Source organism: Loxodonta africana, chromosome 2, assembly GCF_030014295.1.
Source record: "Loxodonta africana isolate mLoxAfr1 chromosome 2, mLoxAfr1.hap2, whole genome shotgun sequence".
Classification (NCBI taxonomy): Eukaryota; Metazoa; Chordata; class Mammalia; order Proboscidea; family Elephantidae; genus Loxodonta; species Loxodonta africana.
In genome coordinates this window covers 153,428,932-153,443,373 of record NC_087343.1, presented here as the reverse complement: position 1 = coordinate 153,443,373, position 14,442 = coordinate 153,428,932, and positions in this window count along the sequence as shown.

The following is a 14,442-nucleotide window of genomic DNA, read 5'->3' as shown; positions in this document are numbered from 1 at the left end:
CATGTAGTATGTCAGGTTGTGACAAATGCAATGCTATAAAGAAAAGTGAATCAGAGAAAAGGGATAGAAAGCGTTCAGGATGGAAACATTATACAGGATGGTCAGGGAAGGCTTCTCTGATAAGGGGAATATTTGAACAGAGACTGGGGTGGACTAAGAAAGGAAGCTTGAAGATATCTTGGGGGAGGTATCTCAGGGAGAGGGAAAAGGGAGTGTCATGATCCCGAGGTCTTTGGGATGTTAGAGGGACAGGAAGGAAGCCAGTGCAGCTGCTGCAGAGTAAGCAAAGGAGAGAGAGTGTTAGGAGAAAAGGCCAGAGGGGTAGCAGTGACCAGATCATATAGGGACTTGTAAAGCAAAGCTACACAAAATGTGGTCCAGGAGAAGATCAGTCTGTAAATTGTTTATTATCATACAATGATGAGGTCAGTATAATCCTGCCTTATTAACACAAACACAGACATAGAGGCTAGGATACACAACACATCACAAAATGGAGGACAACCATACAATACTGGGAATCATGGCCTAGCCAAGTTGACACATAACCCCCAACCATCACAGGTTATTTGCATAGTCCCATTCAATTATAGTCCCACTCAGTCATTGTGTTTGAGCCACAAAGACTACAGCTAGAAGGGCCATATTAAATAATTTATTGCACTGCAGCCACAGAGAATCACTGACAGTGGAAGAAATTTGAATATTCACTTGGATCTTTGAGTACATTAAAAAAAAATTTAGTTTTTTTCTTTGCATATGCTATTTTTTATGATATTGTGGTTATGTTTAAAGAAAGAGTTTTTGACAAAGACATTACAAAAAATATATAGACTAATATCTCTTAAGAATATGGATGCAAAAATTCTCAACAAAATACTAACCTAGCAACATAATTATGACCAGTTGGGATTTATCCGAAGAATGCAAGGTAAGTTTAATATCCAATAATCAATTAATGTAATACATCATATGTCTTAGGCTGGGTTCTCTAGAGAAGAAAACCAGTAAAGCATATAAATACATATAGAAAGAAATTTATATCAAGGAAATGGCTCACGCGGTTGTACAGGATATAACATCCCAAGTCTGTGGGTCAGGCTTCTCCTGATGCATGTAACCACAGGCACTGGTGAATCCAAGATCGGCAGGTGGCAGAAGGCAGGTCTCTTGTTCACAGGCTATGAAAATCGACGAATTCCAAAGATCAGCAGGCAAGACTGCAGGTAAGCTGCTAGCTCAAGTCCCAAGAACTGGAGATCAGATAAACAGGAGCCAGCTGCAGAATCCAGAAAGAGGAAAAGCCCACAAGCTTTGCCAGAATGTCTACTTATATACAATGTAGGCTACACCCCCAAGGAAACTCCCTTTCAACTGATTGGCCACTCACAGCAAATCCCATAATGGAGGTTATCATATAATATCAAATCTCATCATGGTAGTGATTACACCATCATACGACTATCAAATCACTGAGGATAATGGCCCGGCCAAGGTGACACGCAATCTTAACCATCACAATAGAATAAAGAAAAAAAAAACAGAACACATGATCATCTTAATAAAACTAAAAAAACCCCAAGCCCACTGCCATTGAGTTCATTCTGACTCATAGCGAGCCCATATGACAGAGAAGAACTGCCCCATAGAGTTTCCATGGAGTGCCTGGTGGATTCGAGCTGCTGACCTTTTCGTTAGCAGCTGTACCACTACACCACCAGGGTTTAAGTATTTGATAAAATACAATACCCTTTCATGATAAAAGCACTCAATGAATTATGAATGCAAGGGAACTTCCTCAACATGATAAGGAGCATCTGTGAAAAGCCCACAGCTAAGATCATACGTATTGGTGAAAGACTGGATGCTTTCCACCCTAATATCTGCAACAAAACAAGGATGCCTGCTTCATCAATTTCATTAACACCACACTAGAGTTCTAGCCAGGGAAATTACACAAGAAAATAAATAAATAAAAGGCATCTAGATTGGAAAGGAAGAAGTAAAACTACATCTGTTTGAAGACGACATAATCTCATATATTAAAAAAAACCTAAGGGATGCACTAAAAAAACTACTGTTGTTTTTGTTGTTGTTAGGTGCCATCAAGCTGGTTCCTACTCATAGCGACCCTATGTACAACAGAAGGAACCACTGTCTGGTCCACCCTCACAATCGTTGTTATGCTTGAGCCCATTGTTGCGGCCAGTGTGTCAATCCATCTCATTGAAGGTTTTCCTCTTTTTCGCTGACCCTCTACTTTACCAAGCATGATGTCCTTCTCCAGGGACTGATCCCTCCTGATAACATGTCCAAAGTATAGGAGATGTAGTCTCGCCATCCTTGCTTCTAAGGAGCAAAAATTAGACCTTTTAGACCTATTAAATAAGTTCAGCAAGTTGCAGGATACACGATCAATATGTAAAAGTTAATTACATCCCTATATACTTGCAATGAACAATCTAAGAACAAAATTAAGGGAAAAAATTCCATTTACAATAGCATCAGAAAGAATAAAATACTTAGGAATAAATATAAAAAATGAAGTGCAAAGCTTACGTGAAACATTGTCAAAAGAAATTAAAGATATAAATAAGAAAACATTCCACGTATACAGGTATTAATATTGGTAAGATGGTAATTCTCCCCAAATTGATCTACAGATTCAATACAATCCTTATCAGAATCTTAGCTTGATCTTTGTAGAAATTAAGAAGTTGGTTCTAAAATTCATATGGAATTGTGAGGAACCATAATAGCCAAAACAATCTTGAAAAAGAACAAAGTAGAAAATTTCACACTTCGTGATTTCAAAACTTATTAAGAAGAGCAGTAATCAAGACATGTGGTACCATAAACCAGAGACTACATCAGCCTGAGACCAGAAGAACTAGGTGCTGCCCAGCTACAATCAAAGAATTCCCTGACAGGGAATGCAACAGAGAACTCCTGAGGGTGCAGGAGAGCCGTAGGATGCAGTCCTCAAATTCTCATAAAAGACCAGACTTAATGGTCTGACTGAGACTAGGAGGACCCTGGAGGTCATAGTCTCCAGACCTTCTGTTAGCCCAAGACAGGAACCATTCCCAAAGCAAACTCTTCAGACAGGGATTGGACTGGACTATGGGATAGAAAATGATACTGGTGAAGAGTGAGCTTTCTGGATTAAGTAGACACATGAGACTATGTGGGCAGTTCCTGTGTGGAGAAGAGATGAGAGGGCAGAGGGGGTCAGAAGCTGGCCAAATGGACACGAAAATAGAGAGTGGATGGAAGGAGTGTGCTGTCTCATTAGGGGGAGAGCAACTAGGAGTATATAAAAAAAAATTTTTTTTTTTTTTGTATATAAGTTTTTGTATGAGATACTGGCTTGGTTTGTAAACTTTCACTTAAAGCACAATAAAAATTTAAAAAATTCATATAAAAAAAAAGACGTGGCACTGGCATAAGGACAGACACATAGATCAATGGAATAGAATTCAGAGTCCAGAAATAAACCCATGTGTCTATGGACAGCTGACTTAGACAAAGTATCAGGATCATTTAATAGGGAAAAGAACAGTCTTTTCAACAAACAGTGCTGGGACAATGAGATAGCTACATGCAAAATGATGAAGTTGAACCTTTACCTCATATCATATACAAAAATTCACTCAAAAAGGAAGGATGCAAGACCTAAACGTAAGGACTAAAACTGTAAAACTCTTAGAAGAAAACATATGGGTAAATCTTCACGATCTCAGATTCAGCAATGAATTCCTAGATATGACAACAAAACCATGAGCAACAGAAGAAAAAATAGGTAAGTTGGATTTCATCAAAATTAAAAGTGCTTGTTCATCAAAGAACACCATCAAGAATATGCAGATACAACGTACAGAATGGAAGACAATACTTGCAAACTGTACATATAATAAAGATCTACTAACCAAAATATATAAAGAACTCTTAAATTCAACAACGAAAAGACAAACCACACAGTTTAAAAATAGGCAAAAAACTTGAATATAAATTTCTCCAAAGAAGAAATAAAAATGGTCAATAATCACATGAAAAGATTCATCATCATTAGTCATTATAGAAATGCAAATCAAAACCACAATAAGATACCACTCCAATCCTACTAGGATGGCTGTAATCAAAAAGTCAGATAATAACAGGTGTTGGTGAGGGTGTAAGAAATCACACTATACACTGCTGATGGGAATGTAAAATGGTGCAACCTCTACATAAAACAGTCTGGCAATTCCTTAAAAAGTCGAACATAGGGTTATCGTATGATATGACCCAGCAATACACTCTTAGGTATCTAAATCTAGCCAAGAAAAATGAAACATATGTCCACACAAAAACTTGCACACGAATCTTTGTAGCATTATGCGTAACAGCCAAAAGACAGAAACAACCCAAATGTCCATCAAATGATGAATGGACAAACAAAATGTGGTATAGCCATACAATGGGAATGTTATTCAGCAATAAAAAGGAATGTAGTACTGATACGTGCCACAACACGGATGAACCTTGAAAACATTATGCTAAGTGAATTAAGCCAGTTTCAAAAGACCACATTGTTAGAATTTAATTTACATGAAATGTTCAGAACAGGCAAATCTATACAGACAGAGGTTGGATTAGTGGTTGCTTAGGGCAGGGGTTGCCATGAGTTGGAAACGACTGGATGGCATCTAACAAAAACAGGGCTGGGAGGATGCGGAGACAGGGGGATGGTAGGTGAAGGGTATGGCGTTTCTTTAAGAGGTGATGAAAATGTTCTAAAACAGACTGTGGTAATGGTTGCACATATCTGTGAATATACTAAAAACCATGGAATTGAACATTTTAAATGTGTGAATTATATAGTGTGTGAAGTATATCTGTTATTGAACTGTTATTAAAAATGAGTGCTTATCATTTAGACATACATAATGAAATACTTAAGGACAAAATAATAGGATGTCTGGGATTTGCTTTCAATACTCCATTGCACATGACAGGGAAAAATACCACCAGCCATAAATTGATAATTGCTGAAGCTGAGTGCTTGGCGGTTCCTTATACTATTCTCTTCACTGCTATATATGCTTGAAGTTTTGCGTTAAAAAAAAAAAAAAAAAAAGAATTCCATGCAAAGAAAGTTCATTCTGGAGGAGGAGCCAAGGTGGCGGAATAGACAGATGCTTCCCGCAAGCCCTCTTTACAACAAAGACTTGAAAAAACAAGTGAAACGAGTATATTTGTGACAAGCTGGGAGCCCTGAGCATCAAAGGCAAGCTTAGACAATGCACTGACGGGCAGGGGAAGGAAGAGGCCATTGAGAAGCAGAGAGCAGTTACCTGACCTGAATCACGGGGAGCCCTCAGGCACCGTTCCTGGAGCAGCAGCTGAGGCGGCGGCGGCAGGCTGGTACTAGCCTTCGGCTGCAGTTTCCTCAGGGAGAAGCAGCCAACTACACAGCCTACTCACACCCCTGGAACCAGAGGAGAAGGGCGCTCCGCCAAAAGCTAAGTACTTGCGTATATTTTACTGTGCCCCCACCCCCAAGCCGGCCTCATCAACTGAATCCCTGGGCCTGAGATAGACCCTGGTGAGCACCTAGAGCCATCCTTCCGGCCTTGGGGAAGGAAAAAATTTGCAACTGGGGGGAAAAGATACTTGCTAGCTCCATTAACTGCGGAAGCTCAGGACAGAAGCGACTCCTGTCCAGGCATTAACCGTCCATGGACCTTAAGCACCTTTCCCTTCTGCATGGACCTGTGTGGGTCTATTTCAGGAGAATAGGCCATTGTTGGCAGACTCCAACCACTTCAGCTGTGTGGTGGAGAGGTGGGTGTTTGACGTTTGACATTGCTTTGCCTATTAAACAACGTCCTCACCTACGCACATCAGGGACCGAAGGACTGGAAGCTCCACTCAGGGCGCCCAGCCACCTGCGACAGGGGTCCAAAGACAACTGGTACTTCCTAGTCCTTACAACCAAAAACTTTGGGTGCCCATGGTCCCTCTTCAGAACCCACCCACCAGCACGCTCTACGGAACAGAGACGTGTTTTCTTCAGAGTCACCTGGGGGTCGGTTCTGAGCCCCTTGCCTTGTTCAGAGTGTGACCCCCTGCTACAATCAGATACCAGTATATACACCAATCACCCCTGTCCCTCTAAGACTGTAGGACAGAGCCTGTACCACACACTTGATATCAGCTACCTGGAAACCTGAGCTGAATTCATACAAGAAAACTGAATGGACTCCTAGACTGATATACCTGATAACAGCTCTAGCCAGCTGGGGACAGGACACCAGAGCTCCAAAGGCAAAAATAATCAAGCTAGCTCACTCAAGCAACCCATAGGGGTATACCAAAACAAAACAAAGCAAGCAGCTACAACACAGTAAGCAAGCATAAACTAATACAATAACTTATAGATGGATCAGAGACAACAGTCAATATTGAGTCACATAAAGAAACAGTCCATGATCACCTCAACAGGCTCTCAAAACAAAGAACCCCGGGATCTTCTAGATGAAAGTGCGTTCTGGAATTACCAGATGCAGAATGCAAAAGTTTAATATACAGAACCCTTCAAGACATAAGGAAGGAAATGAGGCAATACCCAGAACAAGCCAAGGAACACACACAGATAAAGGCAACTGAAGAAATTAGAAAGATTATTCAGGAACATAATGAAAATTTTAATAACCTAGAAAAATCCATAGACAGACAGCAATCAGGAATTCAGAAGATTAACAATAAAATTACAAAATTAGACAACTCAATAGAAAGTCAGAGGAGCAGAACAGAGCAAGTAGAAGCTAGAATTTCTGAACTCGAAGATAAATCACTTGGCACTAACATATTTGAAGAAAAATCAGATAAAAGAATTTAAAAAAATGAAGAAACCTTAAGAATCATATGGGACTCTATCAAGAGAAATAACCTACCAGTGATTGGAGTACCAGAACAGGGAGGGATAACAGAAAATACAGAAAAAATTGTTGAAGATTTTTTGGCAGATAACTTCCCTGATATTGTGAAAGATGAGAAGATATCTATCCAAGATGCTCATCGAACTCCACATAAGGTAGATGTTAAAAGAAAGTCACCAAGACATATTATAATCAAACTTGCCAAAACAAAAGATAAAGAGAATTATAAGAGCAGTGAGGGATAAACGAAAAGTCACCTACAAAGAAGAGCCAATAAGAATAAGCTCGGACTACTCGGCAGAAACCATGCAGGCAAGAAGGCAATGGGATGACATATTTAAAAAACTGAAGGAAAAAAACATGCCTGCCAAGAATCATACATCCAGCAAAACTGTCTCTTAAATATGAACGTGAAATTAAGACATTTCCAGATAAACACAAGTTGAGGGAATTTGTAAAAACCAAACCAAAACTACAAGAAATACTAAAGGGAGTTCTTTGGTTAGAAAATCAATAATATCAGGTATCAACCCAAGACTAGAACACTGGGCAGAGCAACCAGAAGTCAAACCAGACAGGGAAATGCAAAAAAACAAAGCAAGATTATAAAAAAATAAATAAATAAAGCCCCAAACAGGGTAACAGCGATGTTACTATACAAAAGAAGGCAACATCAAAATAATAAAGAGGGAGTAAGAAATGTAATCATACACCTTCCATATGGAAAGGAAGATAAGGCAATACAAAGAAATAAAAGTCAGTTTTAAATTTAGAAAAATAGGGGTAAATAATGAGGTAACCACAAAGGAGACGAACTATCCTATGCATCAAAATAAAATACAAGGGAAAAATAAAGACTCAGCAGAAACAAAATCAACAACAACAACTATGAGGAAAGGACAATATATAAAGAAAATCTACTCAGCACATAAAATCAAGTGGGAAAAAGAAACTCTCAACACACAAAAAAAGACATCGAAATGATAGCACTAAATTCATAAAAAAAAATTCATACCTATCCATAATTACCCTGAATGTAAATGGACTAAATGCACCAATAAAGAGACAGAGAGTAGCAGAATGGATTAAAAAACAAGTTCCGTCTATATGCTGCCTACAAGAGACATACCTTAGACTTAGAGACACAAACAAACCAAAACTCAAAGGATGGAAAAATATATATCAAGCAAACAACAACCATAAAAAGAGCAGGAGTGGCAATATTAATTTCTGACATAATAGACTTTAAAGTTAAATCCATCAGAAAGGATAAGGAAGGACAGTACATAATGATTAAAGGGACAATACACCAAGAAGATATAACCATATTAAATATTTATGCACCCAATGACAGGGCTGCAAGATACATAAAACAAACTCTATCAGCGTTGAAAAGTGAGATAGACAGCTCCACAATAATAGTAGGAGACTTCAACACACCACTTTCGGTGAAGGACAGGACATCCAGAAAGAAGCTCTGTAAAAGACACGGAAGATCTAAATGCCACAATCAACCAACTTGACCTCGTAGACATATACAGAACACTCCACCCAATAGCAACAAAGTATATTTTCTTTTCTAGAGCACATGGAACATTCTCTAGAATAGACCACATATTAGGTTATAAAGCAAGCTTTATCAGAATTCAAAACATTGAAATATTACAAAGCATCTTCTCTGACCATAAGGCAATAAAGGTGGAAATCAATAACTGGAGAAGCAGGGAAAAGAAATCAAACACTTAGAAACTGAACAGTACCCTGCTCAAAAAAGACTGCATTATAGAAGACATTAAGGATGGAATAAAGAAATTCATAGAATCCAATAAGAATGAAAACACTTCCTATCAGGACCTTTGGGACACAGCAAAGCGGTGCTCAGAGGCCAATTTATATCAATAAACGCACGCATCTAAAAAGAAGAAAGAGCCAAAATAAATGAATTATCCCTAGAACTTCAACAAATAGACAGAGACCAAGAAAAGAGACCCACAGGCACCGGAAGAAAACAAATAATAAAAATTAGAGCTGAACTAAATGAAACAGAAAATAGAAAAACAGTTGAAAGAATTAACAAGACTAAAAGCTGCTTTTTTGAAAAAATCAACAAAATTGATAAACCACTGGCCAAACTGACAAAAGAAAAACAGGAGATGAAGGAAATAACCCAAATAAGAAATGAGAGGGGCAATATTACACCAGACCCAACTGGAATTAAAACAATCATACCACATTACTATGAAAAACTATACTCAAACAAATTTGAAAACCTGGAAGAAATGGATGAATTCCTAGAAACACACTACCTACCTAAACTAACACAAACAGAGGTAGAACGACTAAATAGACCCATAACAAAAGAAGAGATTGAAAAGGTAATCAAAAAACTCCCAACAAAAAAAAAGCCCTGGCCCAGACAACTTCACTGCAGAGTTCTACCAATCTTACGGAGAAGAGTTAACACCACTACTACTAAAGGTATTTCAGAGCATTGAAAAGGATGGAATACTACCAAACTCATTCTATGAAGCCACCATATCCCTGATACCGAAACCAGGTAAAGACACCACATGAAAAGAAAACTATAGACCTATATTGCTCATGAATATAGATGCCAAAATCCTTAACAAAAATCTAACCAATGGAATTCAACAACATATCAAAAAAATAATTCACCATGACCAAGTGGGATTCATACCAGGTATGCAGGGATGGTTCAACATTAGAAAAACAATTAATGTAATCTACCACATGAATAAAACAAAAGACAAGAATCACATGATTTTATCAATTGATGCAGAAAACGCATTTGACAAAGTTCAACACTCATTCATGATAAAAACTCTCAACAAAATAGGATAGAAGGAAAATTTCTCAACATAATACAGGGCATTTATACAAAGCCAACAGCCAACATCACCCTAAATGGAGAGAGCCTGAAAACATTCCCATGGAGATCGGGAACCAGACAAGGATGCCCTTTATCACCAGTCTTAATCAACATTGTGCTGGAAGTCCCAGCTAGAGCAATTGAGCTAGATAAAGAAATAAAGGGCATCTAGATTGGCAATTGAGCTAGATAAAGAAATAAAGGGCATCTAGAAGTCAAAGTATCTCTATTTGCAGATGACATGATCTTCTACACAGAAAACCCTAAGGAATCCTCCAGAAAACTACTGAAACTAAGAGAAGAGTTCAGCAGAGTATCAGGATACAAGATAAACATACAAAAATCAGTTGGATTCCTCTACACCAACAAAAAGAACATTGAAGAGGAAATCACCAAATCAATGCCATTTACAGTAGCCCCAAGAAGATAAAATACTTAGGAATAAATCTTACCAGAGATGTAAAAGATTTATACAAAGATAACTACAGTACACTTCTGCAAGAAACCAAAAGAGACTTACATAAGTGGAAGAACATACCTTGCTCGTGGATAGGAAGACTTAACATTATAAAAATGTCTATTCTACCAAAAGCAATCTATACATTTAATGCAATTCGGATCCAAATCCCAACGACATTCTTTAATGAGATGGAGAGACAAATCACCATCTTCATATGGAAGGGAAAGAGGCCCCGGATAAATAAGGCATTACTGAAAAAGAAGAACAAAGTGGGAGGCCTTACTTTACCTGATTTTAGAACCTATTATACCGCCACAGTAGTCAAAACAGCCTGGTACTGGTACAACAACAGATACATGGACCAGTGGAACAGAATTGAGAATCCAGACATAAATCCATCCACATATGAGCAGCTGATATTCGACAAAGGCCCCAAAACAGTTAAATGGGGAAAAGACAGTCTTTTTAACAAATGGTGCTGGCATAACTGGATATCCATCTGCAAAAAAATGAAACAAGACCCATACCTCACTCCATGCACAAAAACTAACTCAAAATGGATCAAAGACCTAAATATAAAATCTAAAACAATAGAGATCATGGAATAAAAAATAGGGACAACACTAGGAGCCCTAATACATGGCATAAACAGTATACAAAACATTATAAAGAATGTAGAAGAAAAACTAGATAACTGGGAGCTCTTAAAAATCAAGCACCTATGCTCATCCAAAGACTTCACCAAAAGAGTAAAAAGACTACCTGCAGACTGGGAAAAAGTTTCTAGCTATGACATTTCTGATCAGCGCCTGATCTCTAAAATCTACATGATACTGCAGAAACTCAACTGCAAAAAGACAAATAACCCAATTAAAAAATGGGCAAAAGATATGAAGAGACATTTCACTAAAGTAGTCATTCAGGTAGCTAACAGATATATGAGGAAATGTTTATGATCATTAGCCATTAGAGAAATGCAGATCAAAACTACAATGAGATTTCATCTCACTTCAACAAGCCTGGCATTAATCCAAAAAACACAAAATAATCAATGTTGGAGAGGCTGTGGAGAGACTGGAACACTTCTACACTGCTGGTGGGAATGTCAAATGGTACAACCACTTTGGAAATCAATTTGGCGCTTCCTTAAAAAGCTAGAAATAGAACTACCATACGATCCAGCAATCCCACTTCTTGGAATATATCCTAGAGAAATAAGAGCCTTTACACAAACAGATATATGCACACCCATGTTTATTGCAGCAGTGTTTACAATAGCAAAAAGATGGAAGCAACCAAGGTGCCCATCAACAGATGAATCAATAAACAAATTATGGTATATTCACGCAATGGAATCCTATGCATTGACAAAGCACAGTGAGGAATCTGTGAAACATTTCATAACATGGAGGAACCTGGAAGGCATTATGCTGAGTGAAATGAGTCAGTTGCAAAAGGACAAATATTGCGTAAGACCACTATCATAAGACCTTGAGAAATAGTTTAAATTGAGAAAAAAACATTCTTTTGCGGTTACAAGAAGGGAGGGAGGGAGTGTGGGAAGGGGTATTCACTAATTAGAGAGTAGATAAGAACTACTTTAGGTGAAGGGAAAGACAGCACGCAATACAGGGGACTTCAGCACAATTGGACTAAACCAAAAGCAAAGAAGTTTCCTAAGTAAACTGAATTTTTTGAAGGCCAGCGTAGCAGGGGCAGGGATCTGGGGACCATGGTTTCAGGGAACACCTAAGTCAATTGGCATAATAAAATCTATTGAGAAAACATTCTGCATCCCACTTTGAAGAGTGGCGTCTGGGGTCCTAAACGCTAGCAAGCAGCCATCTAAGGTGCATCAATTGGTCTCAACCCACCTGGATCAAAGGAGAATGAAGAACACCAAGGGCACAAGGCAATTATGAGCCCAAGGGACAGAAAGGGCCACATGAACTGGAGACTACATCATCCTGAGACCAGAAGAACTAGATGGTGCCTGGCTACAACCGATGACTGCCCTAACAGGGTCTTTAAGATGAGAGAAATAATAGCATGGTTGTATGAAGATGGGAATAATCCAGCAGAGAAGGAAAACTTGATGATTTAGGAGAAAGAAGTGAGTCCTGCAACATCCTTGAGAAGGCAAAAGGGACTGGTGCCTAGTTCACTAGCGGGTGGAGGGTATTGGTCTTAATACAAGAACACAGTCAATTTATAGTGCCAGGCCGGAAGGCAGAGAGTATGGGCAAAGATGCTGGTGGGTAGATGTGGTAGCACAGTCTGTGGAATTTCCATTAAAGTAAAGCTCTGAGCACAGGTCTTCGCAAGACCCCTTTTCATTGTTCAGGATTCAACTCAAATGTCACTCCTTCTGAAAGAGCACTTCCTGCCCTCATCATTTTCTATTACAACATGCTGTTTTGCTTTCTTCACAGCGTTTATCTCAATCTTCTTTTTTTATATCTATGGAGTCCCTGGAGAGTGCAAACAGTTAACATGCTCAGCTGCTAACCAGATGGAGATGAACCAAGGTCCACCCAGAGGCACCTTGGAAGAAAGGCCTGGCGATCTACTTTTGAAAAATCAGCCGTTGAAAACACTCTGGAGATCAGTTTTACTCTGATACGCATGGAGTCGCAAAATCGACTTGATGCCAACTGGTATTTGTTTTGTTGGGTTCAAAGCTTCTCGAGCTTTATGAGCAGGAACTGTGTTAGTCTTTTCAGTTCTGAATCTCCAGTCCCTAAAGCAGAGCTTGGTACATGACAGGTGCTCAAAAAATCTTTACTGAACGATTGATTGAATGGATGAGAGGAGTGGACTGAAGTCTTGGCATTGCACCCATGAGGAAAGTGGCAAAATACTATCATTTTAATTGGCTAGGGATAAATAAGATTTGCCCAACTGAGGTGGAGGCCATAAGATAAACATGTCAGGGTTCTAGTGTCAAAACACATTATTTTTTTCTCTGCTATACACACCCAGCCGCCTCAGGAAAAGATTTATGTATCCTAGGCTGGAGGTGGGTGAGCAGGGCAGGCCCAGAGAAGGCCCAAGAACTGAGCAAACTGTTCTGAGCAGAGCATAGCTGAAGAATGTACACCGAACAGGGAAGGAAGTGAGCCAAGGAAGGGAGATGGACTGAGAGAAGCAGGGGTTCTATTTCCACACGGCACAATGAGGTCAGATATCTAGTGTGACACAGCTTAGACTGCAAGAGTAGGAAGTCGTGGTTAGAGGGCTTCCCTTTCTGAGCTAGGATGAGTCTTCCTGTGCCTTCCACTCTTGCCTGATTCAGTCAGATGGAAAATCCTAAGGCGTGTACTAAAATGCTATTAGAACTAACAACTTAGTTAAGCAAAGTTGCAGCATGCAAGATTAATATGTGAAAATAAATTGCATTTCTATACACTTGTAGTGAACAAACACTGAAATTAAGAAAAATCGCCATTTACAAAAGCATCAAAAATAGTAAAATATTTAGTAATAAATTTAACAAAAGAAGCACAAAACTTATACTCTGAAAACTATAAAACATTGTTGAAAGAAATTAAAGACGAAAATAAATTGAAAAACATTCTACGTCCACAGACATTAATATCGGTAAGATGGCAGTTCTCCCCAAATTGATCTACACGTTCAATGTAATCCTTATCAGAATCTCAGCTTGCTCCTGTTTAGAAATTGAGAAGCTGGTTTAAAATTCATATGGAATTGCAAGGGACCCAGAATGATGAAAGCAATCTTGAAAAAGAAGAACAAAGTAAGATTCACACTTCCTGATTTCAAAACTTATTGTAGAGAACAATAATAACTTATCTGCCACCGGTGACTCTGCTGGTATTTGAAATACTTGTGGCATAGCTTCCAGCATCATAGCAATACGAAAGCCACCAGAGAATGACAAACTGACATATAGGTGGTGGTATTAGTCATCAGGAAATTCGAATCAAAACCACAGTGGAATACCACTTCATACCTATTAGGATGGCTATAATAAAAATCATCAGGTAGTAATGAGTGTTGGTGAGGTTGTGGAGGTATTGGAACCCTCACACACTGCTGCTGGGAAAGTGAACTGGTGCAGCTATGCTGGAAAATAAATTACCCAAATCTTACAATCTCAGTGCTAGAGCTAGGATCCCAAGCCAGGCTGTCTGACTACAGGATCA